Source organism: Lagenorhynchus albirostris, chromosome 7, assembly GCF_949774975.1.
Source record: "Lagenorhynchus albirostris chromosome 7, mLagAlb1.1, whole genome shotgun sequence".
Lineage (NCBI taxonomy): Eukaryota > Metazoa > Chordata > Mammalia > Artiodactyla > Delphinidae > Lagenorhynchus > Lagenorhynchus albirostris.
This window is the reverse complement of record NC_083101.1, coordinates 7,362,322-7,376,628: the sequence shown is the minus strand read 5'-3', so window position 1 is coordinate 7,376,628 and position 14,307 is coordinate 7,362,322. Positions and strand designations below refer to the sequence as shown.

Genomic DNA, 14,307 nt, shown 5'->3' with positions numbered 1-14,307 from the left:
TGCAAAGGCCCGTGGAACAGAACTCTGAGATTCCAGGAGCTGGGAAGTCAGTCCGGCCAGAGTTCACCCTCTAATTTCTCAGAATCGAGAGTACTCCCTGGAAACCGGAGGTACTCCCTGATCCCTGTGGATCCAGAACCAGAGCTTGGAGCAACAAAGGGCAGTGTGATTATTATCTGAGGAGGGGCATTCCACCATGGGGGGGTGGTTGTCGGCATGCTTCAGCTTCCCTCAGCCAGAGGACAAGAGGCCCATGGCTGGGTCTGAGCCCAGTGCTGGTTATAGTGGGCGCCTTGTGACCACTGCGTGTTCTAGGGGGACCAACCATCCTGCTTGCCTGGGATTGAGGTGTTTCTCGGGATGCAGAACTTTCAGTGCTAAAACCAGGACCATCCTGAGCAAACGGGGATGGGTGGTCCCCTCAGATCGGCCAAATGTAGGGCTGCTGCTCCCGTCCTGTGCCTGATGTCCTGCTGACTCCTCCAGATGGGCTTAATCCTATGGGACCCCCCTTGACCATCTCCTGACCACTTGGTTCAAAATCTGTGGGTGCCTGGTAGGCTGATCCTCTCTCTGACACGGTCGCCCACATCACTCCATGTCTATCATTTCTGTCCTTTCTCCTAAGGTGGCTACACCTCCTCTGCCCTAAATCATGCTTTCATCATCTCACCGGATTACAGAGGTAGGAATAATATTAACACAACCAGCTCTAATTTGCTCACTTGGCACCAGGCACTGCAATAAAGACTGTACTCATGTCATTGGACCTTTTCAACAGTCCTGGAAAGCAGGTGCTATTTTCACCTCCATTAATAAGCAAGGAAATTCATAATAATGAAAAAATAATAACAAACACTCAAATGGAGCTCCTGAAGGTCGGGGGAGGGTCTGCATCCCTGGATACCCAGTAAATGGCAGAAACTCACATGGGAAAAGATCCCAGCTTGTGGCCCTTTCCTCTCCTCTGCCCCAATCTCAGCCCTTCACCCTCACTGCCAGCTCTCAGGAAAGGTGGTACCTTGGGGCTGGAGGTGGCCTGGGACACCTGGCTCCATGGAGGGAGAGGAGAGCCTGTGCTGGATGAGGATACGCTTAACCAGTCTCGCTGCCTCGGGGCTGGGGCTGGAAACCAGGTTGGGGCTTTCACTGCAGAGCACTGCCAGGGCAGGGGGCGGTGTGTGTGTCTGGGTGAGTCTGTGGGCACGGGAGTGAGCATTACACTGCACCCTCTGTGGGGCAGATTTGTCCTGCCAAACATTTGGTGCTCCCCTGGGATCAGGCACCAAGCAGACCCCTGAGGAGAGGACTAGAACACAGGCTTTGGGGTCACGCAGACCTTGGCTGTGTGACCCAGGGCAAATCACTTCTCCTCTCTGAATGTCAGTTTCCCTGTCTATAAAATAAATAAAAATAAGAGAATTCATGGAGGGACTTCTCTGGTGGTCCAGCAGTTAAGACTCCATGCTCCCAATGCAGGGGACCCAGGTTCGATCCCTGGTTAGGGAACTAGATCCCACATGCCGCAACTAAAGATCCCACATGCCACAACTAAAAGATCCCGCACGCCACAACGAAATCCCGTGTGCCGCAATGAAGATCTGGCACAGCCAAATAAATAAAAATAAAATAAATAAATATTTAAAAAAGAGATAATTCATGGAAAGCACTTCACTTAGTGCCTGGCACATAAAGGGTGACCGTAAATGACAGGTTTTACTATGTTTGTTTTGGCCACACCACACAGCTTGCGGGATCCTAGTTTCCCAACCAGGGATCGAACCTGTGCCCCCTGCAGTGGAAGTGTGGATTCTTAACCTGGTTATTGGACCACCAGGGAAGCCCCAGTGACAGATATTAATAATAGAGTGGGCACTTTTTGGAGCTAGATGTGTGTGAATTCACACATGCTCACTGGTGGGGCTGACTTCTCCGTCAGATCTCCTCAGGAGGCTTAGTGCTGAGGGCCTGTGATAGTTTCAGGAGCCTATGAAAATGTTTTCATTTTAATTTATTTTAAAATAAGAAATAAAGAGAATATAATAACAATGAATTGTATAATAATGAATCCAGCCTGGATGATATCTGTTATTTACACCAACATAGTTGTAAAATATAATTTTGTTTTTGTAAAATATAACTTTTATTATTTTTTTTTAATGGAGAAAGGGGTCCATGAAGTAAAAGTGAATAGGGTCCCTGAAAGTTTTAATGTGACTTTGAACATGGGTATATCTGTGTGTGGTTGTGATGTCATGTGCAAATAAAAGTGTTTGAGGGATGGGGGGGTGGGATGAACTGGGAGATTGGGACTGACATATATACACTACTATGTATAAAATAGATAACTAATGAGAACTTACTGTATAGCACAGGGAACTCTACTCAGTGCTCTGTGGTGACCTAAATGGGAAGGAAATCTAAAAAAGAGGGGATATATGTATACGTATAACTGATTCACTTTGCTGTACAGCGGAAACTAATACAACATTGTAAAGTAACTATGCTCCAATAAAAATCAATTTTAAAAAAAAGAGTGTTTGCCCTTGAGCACTTGTCCACATCTCTGTGTTTGTGAGCATGTGGGCGTCGTGGGGACAGTTTCCAGGAACTTGAAGGGGAGGGAGAAGCCACTGGGGGTCTGAACCGAGGGCAGGAAGGGCACAGGTGGCCACGTGGGCTGCCCTCACCAGCAACACTGCCTGATGTCAAGGCAGGAGGGGAAGTGGGTGCTTGTTGTTCCTGAAGCTGCCAGCAGGGGGCATGAAAAGCCAGCCCTGTCTAGACTTCCAGCTAGCTGGCCCTGGGGATCCACACATTAGGCCACAGGACAACTTTCGTGCCTCAAGAGCGGGCTGTGGCCTCACTTCATAGAAGAGGTCCACCGTGGGGAGCTTGCTGGTCCAGGCCCACCTCGAGGCAGGACTGCTGGCCTCCCAGTCCAGAGTTCTCCCACTGACTGGGCTGACCTAGAGACCTCCACAGGAACTCATTCATAAGCACCTGGGGGCTCTCACCGGGGACCCATTCAACTCATTCAAGGGCAGCCTTTCCCAGGCCACACCCATCTCCAACTCCCCATGTGCCTCATCTCTCATCTTCCAGGAGGCAGGTCTTCCCTGGACAACTCCTCTGTAGCCCTGAAGTCTATGCTAAGGGTAAGGACAATGGCCTTTTATTTACTGCACACTTTCTCTGTGCCAGGCTGCCTGCCGAGCACCTCACAGGGTCCATCACTTTATTTATTTATGAATTTTATTTTATTTATTTTTATTAGTCATTAGTCATCAATTTTATACATCAGTGTATACATGTCAATCCCAATCTCCCAATTCATCACACCACCATCCCCACCCCCCCGCGGCTTTCCCCGCTTAGTGTCCATACGTTTGTTCTCTACATCTGTGTCTCAATTTCTGCCCTGCAAACCGGTTCATCTATACCATTTTTCTAGGTTCCACATATACGCGTTAATATACGATATTTGTTTTTCTCTTTCTGACTTACTTCACTCTGTATGACAGTCTCTAGATCCATCCACGTCTCAACAAATGACCCAATTTCGTTGCTTTTTATGGCTGAGTGGTATTCCATTGTTATATATATCCATTCGTATATCCATTCGTTTGTCGATGGGCATTTAGGTTGCTTCCATGACCTGGCTATTGTAAATAGTGCTGCAATGAACACTGGGGTGCATGTGTCTTTTTGAATTATGGTTTCCTCTGGGTATATGCCCCGTAGTGGGATTGCTGGGTCATATGGTAGTTCTATTTTTAGTTTTTTAAGGAACCTCCATACTGTTCTCCATAGTAGCTGTATCAATTTACATTCTCACCAACAGTGCAAGAGGGTTCCCTTTTCTCCACACAGGGTCCATCACTTTTAATTCCACCAGAAAGGTTCCATCAAGAGGCTAAGTCACACATCCAAGGCCACAGCTAGCATGTAGCAGAGCCGGAATTTGAACTCAGGACACTGACTTCAAAGCCTGTATTCACTGCCACTGTGGAGCAAGGGGAGGCTCTGAGCAGTGACATGACGGCCCCTTAGGCCACTGACTCCTACTTCCAGAAAGAGCCAAAGAAGCACAGACTGATAGGTGTTCAAGGGGAAATGAGAGAATTTGGTCCAGTCACTCACATTTTACGGATGGGGATACTGATGACCAGGGAGGGGAACTCACCAGCCCAGATTCCAGTAGGACCAGGTCACCTGAGTCACAGTCCTGGCATTTTTCTCATCCTAGCAGGCTGCTTAGGACATTATGCACATGGCCCAGAGGAAGCTGCTCAATAAACTTTTGTTGAATGAGAGAATTAATGTCTACTCTCCAACCAGACTGTGAGCTCCATTAGAACAAGGACTCTCCTCTGTTCATCTTTTTACTGTCAACATCTGGATCAGGGACTTAGGTGCACAACTTTTTATCGCTTCAGCAAATATTTATCGAACTTCTGTTATGTGCTATGCCCTAGGCTAGCCGCCAGGCACACAAGGGTGAATAGGATACCTTCCTTTCCTTCAAGGTATGCACACAGAATGAAGGAGACAAACAAGTAACCAGACCATTCTAATATAGTGTGAGCCTTAATATGCAAAGGATTCTTAAAAATCAATAACAAAAGCCCAACATCTCAATAGGAAAAAAAAAGTGTGCAAAAGATATAAATTCACACAAAAAAGAAAATAGCCAATGAACTTGAAAAGATGCTGAATCTTGTCATAATTAACAAAATGCAAACTAAAGTGAAACACTATTTTCTGCCTCTCAGGCAGAGAATAAGAAGATTAAGATCCACCAAGTGAACACTATGGTGCACTAAAAGTCATTGGTATAACTTTTGGAGGGCAACTTAATAATAGTGACTTATATTACTCTTTGACTTAACACTTCATCTTCTAGAAGTATCTTACAGGAATATTCATACATATACATAAAGAGGTATCCATCTGGATGATTTGTGCAGCATTGTGTGTGAGAGAGAAAAACTTGGAGACAATCTGATGTCCATCAGTTGGAGGCTGGTTCAATTTGTTATGATTTATCCATACAATGGAATATTGTGCAGCCATCAAAAGGAATGAGATCACCCCTAGCATTCTGACATGAAAAGATATTCAGGTTACATGAAAAATGCGTGTTGATTTCAAAACTTACTACAAAGCTACAGTAATCAAAACAGTGTGGTACTGGCATAAGGATAGAAATACAGACCAATGCAACAGAATTGAGAGCCCAGAAATAAGCCCAAACATCTATGGCCAATTGATTTTTGACAAGGATGCCAAGACCATTCAATGGGGGAAACATAACCTCTGCAACAAATGGTGGTAGGGGGACTTCCCTGGCAGTCCAGTGGTTAAGACTTCACATTCCAATACAGGAGGTATGGGTTCGATCCCTGGTCGGGGAGCTAAGATCCCACATGCCTCGCGGCCAAAAAACCAAACAGAAGCAATTGTAACAAATTCAATAAAGAATTTAAAAATGGTAAACATCAAAAAAAAATCTTTAAAAAACAAAACAAAACAAATGGTGCTAGGACAACTGGATAGCCCCTCGCAAAAGAATAAAGTTGGACCTCTATCTCACTCCATCTACAAAAATTAACTCAAAATGAAACAATGACCTTGATCACATTCTTTTTTTTTTTTTTTTTTTGCAGTACGCGGACCTCTCACTGTTGTGGCCTCTCCCATTGCGGAGCACAGGCTCAGGACGCACAGGCTCAGCTGCCATGGCTCACTGGCCCAGCCGCTCTGCGGCATGTGGGATCCCCCTGGACCGGGGCACAAACCCGTGTCCCCTGCATCGGCAGGCGGACTCTCAATCAGTGCGCCACCAGGGAAGCCCTTGATCACATTCTTGACAGTGTCCTTTGATGCACAAAAGTTTTACATTTTTATGAAGTCCAAACATAGAATTACCTTATGACCCAGCAATTCCACTCCTAGGTATATACCGGAAAAAAATAAAAACATATGTCCACACAGAAACTTGTACATGAATGTTAATACCAGCGTTATTCATAATAGTCAAAACGTGGAAACAACCCAAATGTCCTTCAACAGAAGAATGGGTAAATTAGGGTATATTCATACAATGGAATATTATTTAACCTTAAAAAGGAACAACAGACATATTGATACATGGTACAACACAACTTGAATGAACCTCGAAAACATTATCCTAAGAAGTCAAGCACAAAAGGTCACCTATTGTATGATTACTTTTATAGGATATATCCAGAATAGGCAAATCTATAGAGTCAGAAAGCAGATTAGAAGTTACTAGGGCCTGGGAGGGGGAAATGTGGAGTGATTATTCAATGGGTGTTTTTCTGAGATAATGAAAACATTTTGAAACTAGAGGGAAGGGGTGGTTGCACAACACTGTGAATATACTAAATGCCACTGACCTGAACACTTTAAATGGTTAATTGTATGTTATGTGCATTTTACCTCAATTTTAAAAACGTATGGTAGGAAAAAAAGGCAGGTTGAAGACAATATACTCCATTTGCATTTTAAAATGATACCGATAGATACATATGTGGTGGTACATGCATACACATACACAGTCCTCACTTCCCACTGTACTGTGGGACTGTGAAAATGACCATGCAAGCTGAAATCATGCAAAGAGAACTTAATTAATGGGAAAAATTATGATTGTTCTGTGACCTTTCGAAGTTGTTGTTGAAGCATTAAAAACTCTTGATGGTCTGTTACACATGTAGAGACAAATGAAAAAGTAGTAAAACTAGTAATAAATTTAATACTTATTAAATTACTAGTGTAATTTAAATTAAAAACATTGGAATTCAAGAGTTTTCTTTCTTTATCAAAATGTATCAAGGACGATCCAGCAATCCCACTTCTGGGTATACATCCAAAGGAAGCGAAAACCCTGTCTCAAAAGATACCTATACTCCCATGTTCATTGCAGCATTATTCATGAGAGTTAACATTTGGAAACAACCTAAGGGTCTGTTGATGGTTAGATGGATAAAGAAAATGTGGTATTTATGTATATACAATGGAGTATTATTCAGTCTTTAAAAAGAAGGAAATCCTGCCATTTGTGATGACATGGATGAAACTGGAATACATTATGCTAAATGAAATAAGCCAGAAAGAAAAAAGACAAATACTGCATGGTATCACTTATACAGAAACAGAGTGTATAATAATGGTTGCCAGGTGCTTGGGGATGGGGGAAAATAGGGAGGGGTTGATAAAAGGGTACAAACTTTCAGTTATAAGATGAATGAATCTGAGGATCTAACTGGTGACTATAGTAGATAATACTGTATTGTATAATTGAAATTTGCTGAGAGAGTAGATCTTCTCCCTAAAAAAAGGGTAACTATGTGAGGTAATGGATGTATCAATTAACTTGATTGTGGGAATCATTTCACAATGTATACATATATCAAATCATCACATTGTACATTTTAAATATATTACAGTTTTATCTGTCAATTATGCCTCAATAAATCTGGGGAAAATTATCAAGAGTAGTTTGAACAGTGCTTGCCTTCTTCCTGTAGTGTAACTTGAGATACAGAAAGAGCATCTTTTCTATGCATTGGTGAGTCATCATACTCCTTTCTAAGTTTAGATCAACTTAAAACATTTTATCCTTTGTACTTTCAATGTCATGAAATATATCTGGCAGTTCCTTTAATGTGATGTTTTTGCTGGCATCACTTCCTCAGGACAACTTCATCCTTTTTGTCAGAACCACTCCCATTCATATGTCGATAGGTGTACCTTCACCAAGTTTCCCTGGCTGCATACCTAGAGTTTCTGGAATAGCAAATAGCTGTGGTGTCAACATTCCCAGAGCCAGCTATTTTTTAAATCACTCCATTTATCTTCAGTTCAAATTGCCCTTTCAGTGTTATCACTCTGCATTTCTGTGCTGCACTTTCATGTGTGTTGGCCAATTCCCTCTTTTGCTGATACATTTTTATAAAATGTCACATGGGTTTATCACAGGGAGACGGGAGGCAACACAAGGACATGCTTTGCTGTCTGTGTAGGAACCGAATAACATGCATGGTAACCAATCAACAACAGGCTTTGAAAGAAGAGGTGTAACTGGTCACTGGCCATTATGCATCTGTCATTTCCACAGCGATTTGTGGATGGAAGAGCTAGCAGCAAAGTCCATACTTAATGCAATTACTCACAGTTAACATAACATGGCAACTGAAATCTGAACAGTGTTATTGAGGGACTGGTGTTGTTTAACTAAACCGTGGTATCTGAAACTCATACAAAGCAAGTACTGCCTGATTATATACTGTATATGTTTGTGCATGAATTATTAACAGTGGCTCTCCCTGGGACTGGCTTGGGGGGGTCTTATAAACTTCCATGCAGTTTTTGTTTTGTTTTGTTTTGTTTTTTTAATGAGGCTGCGAAGTTCTGGAATCAGACTGTGGACTGAAGTCATTTACTAGCTGTGTGACTTTTGGAGAATTACTAACCCTTTCTGAGAATCATTTTTGAAGTGAGAATAATGATAGTTCCTGCCCCATGGGTTGCAGTGAGAAGTCAATGAGATAACACGTGAAAACCACTTAGCCTGGTGCTGGGCAAGGAGTCAGTGTTCCACAAATGTCATCATTGTTATTGTTATTACTAAAATTTAGTCTGAGAAGTGCTGCAATGCAGGCAGCTCTCGGGAGGCCAACCCTGCCTGGAGAAGGGAGCAGAGATGCACCAGGTGACCTTTAGGACACCTTCCTGTGCAGCCTCCCAGGCATCTAAGGTCACAGGTTTCCTTGCTGCCAGGCAAGGGGCTGGCGCCCGGCGGTCAGTGCCCCGCCTAACACACGCCTCCATCAATCCGGGCAGCTATTGGCCCCCTTCGCAGCCAGAAGGCACCATGACTAGTAAACAGCAGGTGGGTGACCCCTCGGAACACGCCTCAGCCAATACACTGGCGGCTGATGTCAGCTACACCTCCCGCTGGGTACAGCCTGCGTTGAGACTGGATAAAGTCCAAAGCCTCCCTAGCCTGGCCTTTGGAGCTGGCCTGAATCCAGACTCTGCAGCTTCCATGTTCTCTCCTCTTCCAGACATACGAATCCTTTGCTCTTGAACAGACGTTGCCCATCTTTGCTCAAGCTGTGCCCTGCCTGACATGCCCTTTAATCTGATCCCCCTGGCAGGGCTGAACCCCAGCTCCGCCTCCTCTCTGAAGCCTTCTGGGTCAGCCTGGGCCTTCCTCTGAACTCAGAGCACCTACTATGCACCTGCCCCCCTGTGCTAAACTCTCATCTTCACAGCAGCCTATAGGAAGGCATCATCGTCCCTATTTTGTTCAAGAGGAGAATGAACAAAGCTTACTCAGCTGAGAGAGGCTGAGCCGGGATTCAAACCCTGGTTCGTCTATTTCCAAAGTCTAAACTCTTCCCCCCCAAATCCTTCTTTCAGGAGGTGGGTGCTGCTGCCTCTGTCAGCTCAGGAGCACATCAGTCCCTGGGGACAGGAGCCACGTCTTTTCCAGCTTCCACCCTGCATGGCAGCTTGCAAGGACAGGCAAGGTGATTTTGTCTTTGCAGCCTAGCCCTACATCACCTAAGCCAATTCTGTGCAGTAAGGATATTTGGTTTTATTTATTAAAAAAAAAGTTTTTTCGGGCTTCCCTGGTGGCGCAGTGGTTGAGAGTCCACCTGCCGATGCAGGGGACACGGGTTCGTGCCCCGGTCCAGGGGGATCCCACATGCCGCGGAGCGGCTAGGCCTGTGAGCCATGGCTGCTGAGCCTGCATGTCCGGAGCCTGTGCTCCGCAACGGGAGAGGCCACAACAGTGAGAGGCCCGCGTACCGCAAAAAAAACCCACCAAAAAACAAAACAAAAAAAAACACAAAAAATTTTTTTTTCAATTTTTTGGCCATGCGCGCAGCATGTAGGATCTTAGTTCCTGACCAGGGATTGAATCTGCGCCCCCTGCGGTGGAATGGTGGAGTCTTAACCACTGGATGGCCAGGGAAGTCCCAAGGATATTTCGTTTTAGTGTTTCTCAATAGCGGCACACTTGGTATTTGGGCTGAGTCAGTTCTTTACTGGGCAGATTTATACAGTGCCTAGAAGGATGTTTAGCACACCTGGGCTCAAAATGTCAGAAGCCCCCTCCCTCTCCAGTTACTGAGAAAACACAAACCATGGCACCTCTGGAGAAGAGGCCTGGGAGGGGGTACCATGCCCAGGCAAGACCAGTCTGTTACATGAAAAACCACAGAAGATGAAAGCTTGGATTTGGAACTTGGACTTGGATAAAACGGTCCCAGCTCCACTCCACTAGCTATAGGATCTTAGTCGTGCCATACCAGGGTCAGCTTCCTCATCTGTGCAGTGGGGACAATAATAATGCAATCACCCCCAGAAAGCATGTAGCACAGGTCCTAGCCTACTTAACCTGTCAATGACAATAAGCTAGTAACATTTAAACCTATAAGACTTTCCATAAGGGCTTCCCTGGTGGCACAGTGGTTAAGAATCTGCCTGCCAATGCAGGGGACACGGGTTCGAGCCCTGTTCAGGGAAGATCCCCCATGCCACAGAGCACCTAAGCTTGTGTGCCACAACTACTGAGCCTGCGCTCTTGTGCCCGAGAGCCACAACTACGGAGCCCGCGTGCCACAACTACTGAGCCTGTGTGCCACAACTACTGAAGCCCACGCATCTAGAGCCCGTGCTCCACAACAAAAGAAGCCACAGCAATGAGAAGCCCGCGCACCGCAAGGAAGAGTAGCTCCTGCTCGCTGCAACTAGAGAAAGCCCGCGCGCAGCAATGGAGACCCGATACAGCCAAAAATAAATAAATAAAATAAATTTATTTTTTAAAAAAAGGAATGCAAGAAACAAAAGAAGCAAAACAAACAAAAAAAAGACTCTCCATAAAAATTAGTTAACCAAAGAGGACAACAAAATCTCTTGCAGATAATGAATCCTGATTTTTCTGTTTGTTTGTTTTGGATCTAAAAACACAGAGTCCCTACAAGACGAGTGTTTGGTGAAAGCTTGTCAAGTCAACAGTTCTGCCCCAAGGGAGGTGACAGCCTATCTGGGGAGCCCCAACAAGTACACTGACTTAGACACAGTTCCCCTTAGCTTTGGAATTGGCAAGAGAGAGAAATGGCTTCTGGAGCCCAGACTGCAGGTTCTGGGCCAGAGGGGTTGGCGGGTGGGGATCCTAAGTTAGATACACAGTAGCAAAGCCACTCCTTTTTCCTCCTGGCACAGGATCCAGATCCAGGATCGGAATCTCACTCTTTAGGGCAGTTTTACACATGCAAGAAAAAACAATATATGTATATATATTTAGTGCCTGGCAGGAAGATTAGAGAGCGTCGTATCAGTTTTACAGATGGAGAAACTCTCAGAGTGGAGAAATGACTTACCCAAAGTGAAAGTCTTAGAAAAGCACAGAAGGACCCCAGCTGTGAATCCAAAGCTTGTATCACTGTCCAAGAATGAGGAAGTGAGATGAGGGTTTGGGAAATATTTCAGGGAGATGGCAGTGCCATCTGAGAGTGGGATGTGGCCCCAGGTCTGTTAGGGTAGGAGCGACGGTAATTCCTCGCTTGCTGCAGGTGGAGTGACTTTGGACTGCTGGCTACAGAAGAGGGGGGGCATGCCCAGCTAGATGTCCCAGCACACAGGCAACCTGATAACCCCAGCGGGCACAGATGGCCAGGGAGACAGGAGGGACATTCCTGTGCTGACACACCTTTGTTCACATGGGCAGAGTTTCTACGTCAGCAAGTGGGCTGCCACTCTGGGGGCCGAATGAATGGGGGGAGGGGGCACCAGTGTGAAGGACTTCCTCACTGCTAACTCTCCTGTGTTCCTTTGTTGCCTCCATCTGGATTATGAAATTAGGGAGTCCTACCCTTTGGGGATGCAGAAGGTTAAGTGTGGCCTGGAGGGTGGGAGGCCACAGATGTTGCCATGAGGAGACATTCTCTAGGAGGAAAGAGCAATTCAGGCAGAAGCCATCTGATCATTTCTAACCTGCATAGTCTCTGATCACGTCAGTTATCTTCAGGCATGAGGGCGTCTCTGCTCCAGTCTCCAGCTTCATCATTTCTCCTCCCAGATATCTTATGTATCTTTCAGTCACAGATTAAAAGTTACCTCCTTTGAGAAGCCCTCTGTGACTCCACCCGGGCTGGACTAGGGGCTGGACTAGGTGCTACCTCCTCTGTGCTCCCAAGGCCTAAGCTTCTGCTCACCCACCACAGTGCTCATCACAGTGCTTAGCACCACAGGTGCTAACTGCTGGGTTGTCTGTTGCCCTGAGCAGACTCCAAGGACAGGAACTGTGTGTCTGTCCTGTTCGACATCAGCTCCACAGCCTCTGGCAGCTCAACTAGCCCATCTGAGACATCTCAAAGAATTAGTGCTGGGGCTTCCCTGGTGGCGCAGTGGTTGAGGGTCCGCCTGCCGATGCAGGGGACATAGGTTCATGTCCCTGTCCGGGAAGATCCCACATGCCGCAGAGCGGCTGGGCCCATGAGCCACGGCCGCTGAGCCTGCGCGTCCGGAGCCTGTGCTCCGCAACGGGAAGGGCCACAACAGTGAGAGGCCCGCATACCGCAAAAAGAAAAAAAAAAAAGAATTAGTGCTGATGACCCCAGGAGGCTGAGGGAGAGACCAAGGAGCTCAACAACCTCTCCAGAAGTGGGGGAGTGAACCCTTGTGGGGACCCCCTTTGGGCAACTTTTTTTAAATTGAAGTACAGTTGATTTACAATGTTGTGATGGGCAACTTTCTTACTTCTCTGTACTTCACCTACTGACCTGTAAAATGGAGCTAGTCTGCCTGTAAAGCACAAAGGAGGACACGAGGGAGCACTCAGTGTCAGTGACTGTAGTTAGTGCTACAGGAGGGGGCGTGGAGGCTCAGGGAAGTACATGCCAGGTCCAGAGTCTCAAGGCTGGAAAGGGTTCTGGCCTCCAATGTGTGCCTCTCTTCATTTTGCACTGCTGGTTGTCTCCTGTCTGTTCCACTTGCTCAGTCCATAAACAGCCAATAAATAGCTGCTGGATGCCTGCTGGGTGCCAGGTCCCAAGCTGAGTGTTGCATGGTTGATAACAAAAAAGCTTTTCAGGAGGGAGCGGGATGAGGAAGAATGGTGGGCATTAGCATAAAATCCTCCCTGGCTCAAATTCCGGCTTTTCCACTTCCTGGCTATGAGATATTACTAAGGTCCCTAATCTCTGAGACTGTTTCCTCCTCTAATAATGGGGAAATACAAGACCTCCCAGCAGGAGAGCTGAAACCAGGCACTGGTCAGCTAGATAAATGGGAGCCAGTTATTATCTGCAGCATCCCACTTTATTTTTAACCAACCTGTTCGCTTGGTAGTAAATTCTTCCCCCTTGTCCGGGCACCCACGACCCCGGTTCTCCTGCCGGAGGCCACCACTGTTAACAACTCGTGCATCTCACCAGCCGGCTGGTGCACACACCGGCAGACTGCCATGCCCCCACACGCGTTCTTTCACACAAACGGTAGCACCAATCAGCGCTGTCCTTTTCGCCCCTTCCCTTTTCCATCTACGGTATCTTGGAAGTGGTCCCATATTAGTGCATATTGAACATTTTTCTTTTTAGCGGCTGCATAGTATTCCGTTGTATGGATTCTCTTTTGGCGTGCTTGCCGTTACTATTATAAATATGGGAACTCCGAGAACTTAGGATCCCTAGAGCTGTCGAGCTGGAGTCCGGCACCCGGTTCCAGCCCCGGCTCTGCCCAGAATTCTCCCAGTCGCCTTGGGTTCCCTCTCCCCACCGGTACCGGTACCGTACGATCGTGGGGGTGGGGGTGGGGCGGGGGATGGGGGTGCAGAGAGGACCAGCCTGGCGGGTCCCAGCGTCCGAGTGCGGGTCGGAGAGTAGCGCGCGCAACAGCTCCCGTCTGGTTCAACCTTTCAGCGTAGCCACTCCGCTATAACAGAAGCACCAAACGCAACGAGTAGTCCGGCACAATCGACCTTGTAACCGGTTTCCAGGCCCTCCCGCCTCGGCACCTGACCCCGGGGCAGTAACGCTCCGGCACCAGCTACTCACCCCTGCCTCGGCCGCTTCACCCTTCGTCCCCAGGCGCCGAAGGTTACAGCCGTCCCTGTCGTTTTAAGGGGGCCGAGCCCGGGCTCCGCTACTTCCGCCCCAAAGCAACATGGTGCCTGCAGGGAGAGGGTGCAGGCGTGAAGAGAGCTCCCCTCAAAAAGATGGCAACGCCCTGGTGGCCCCGTTCGCGCCCGAAGGTGACGTCACTTCC

The 14,307-nt window shown here is 46.8% G+C and overlaps 1 protein-coding gene across 3 annotated transcripts in view; it reads right to left on the bottom strand.

Moving 5' to 3' along the window:
• Positions 1–14,228, bottom strand: part of KYAT1 (kynurenine aminotransferase 1) — a 33,559-nt gene extending 19,331 nt beyond the window's left edge. The window contains exon 1 of one of the 3 annotated variants that reach the window (XM_060154153.1): positions 14,097–14,228. The gene's annotated coding sequence lies outside the window, so the exon portion shown is untranslated. The remainder of the gene's footprint in view (positions 1–14,096) is intronic. The other 2 variants (XM_060154154.1, XM_060154151.1) reach the window with 2 other exon arrangements.
• Between the last annotated feature and the right edge of the window lie 79 nt (positions 14,229–14,307).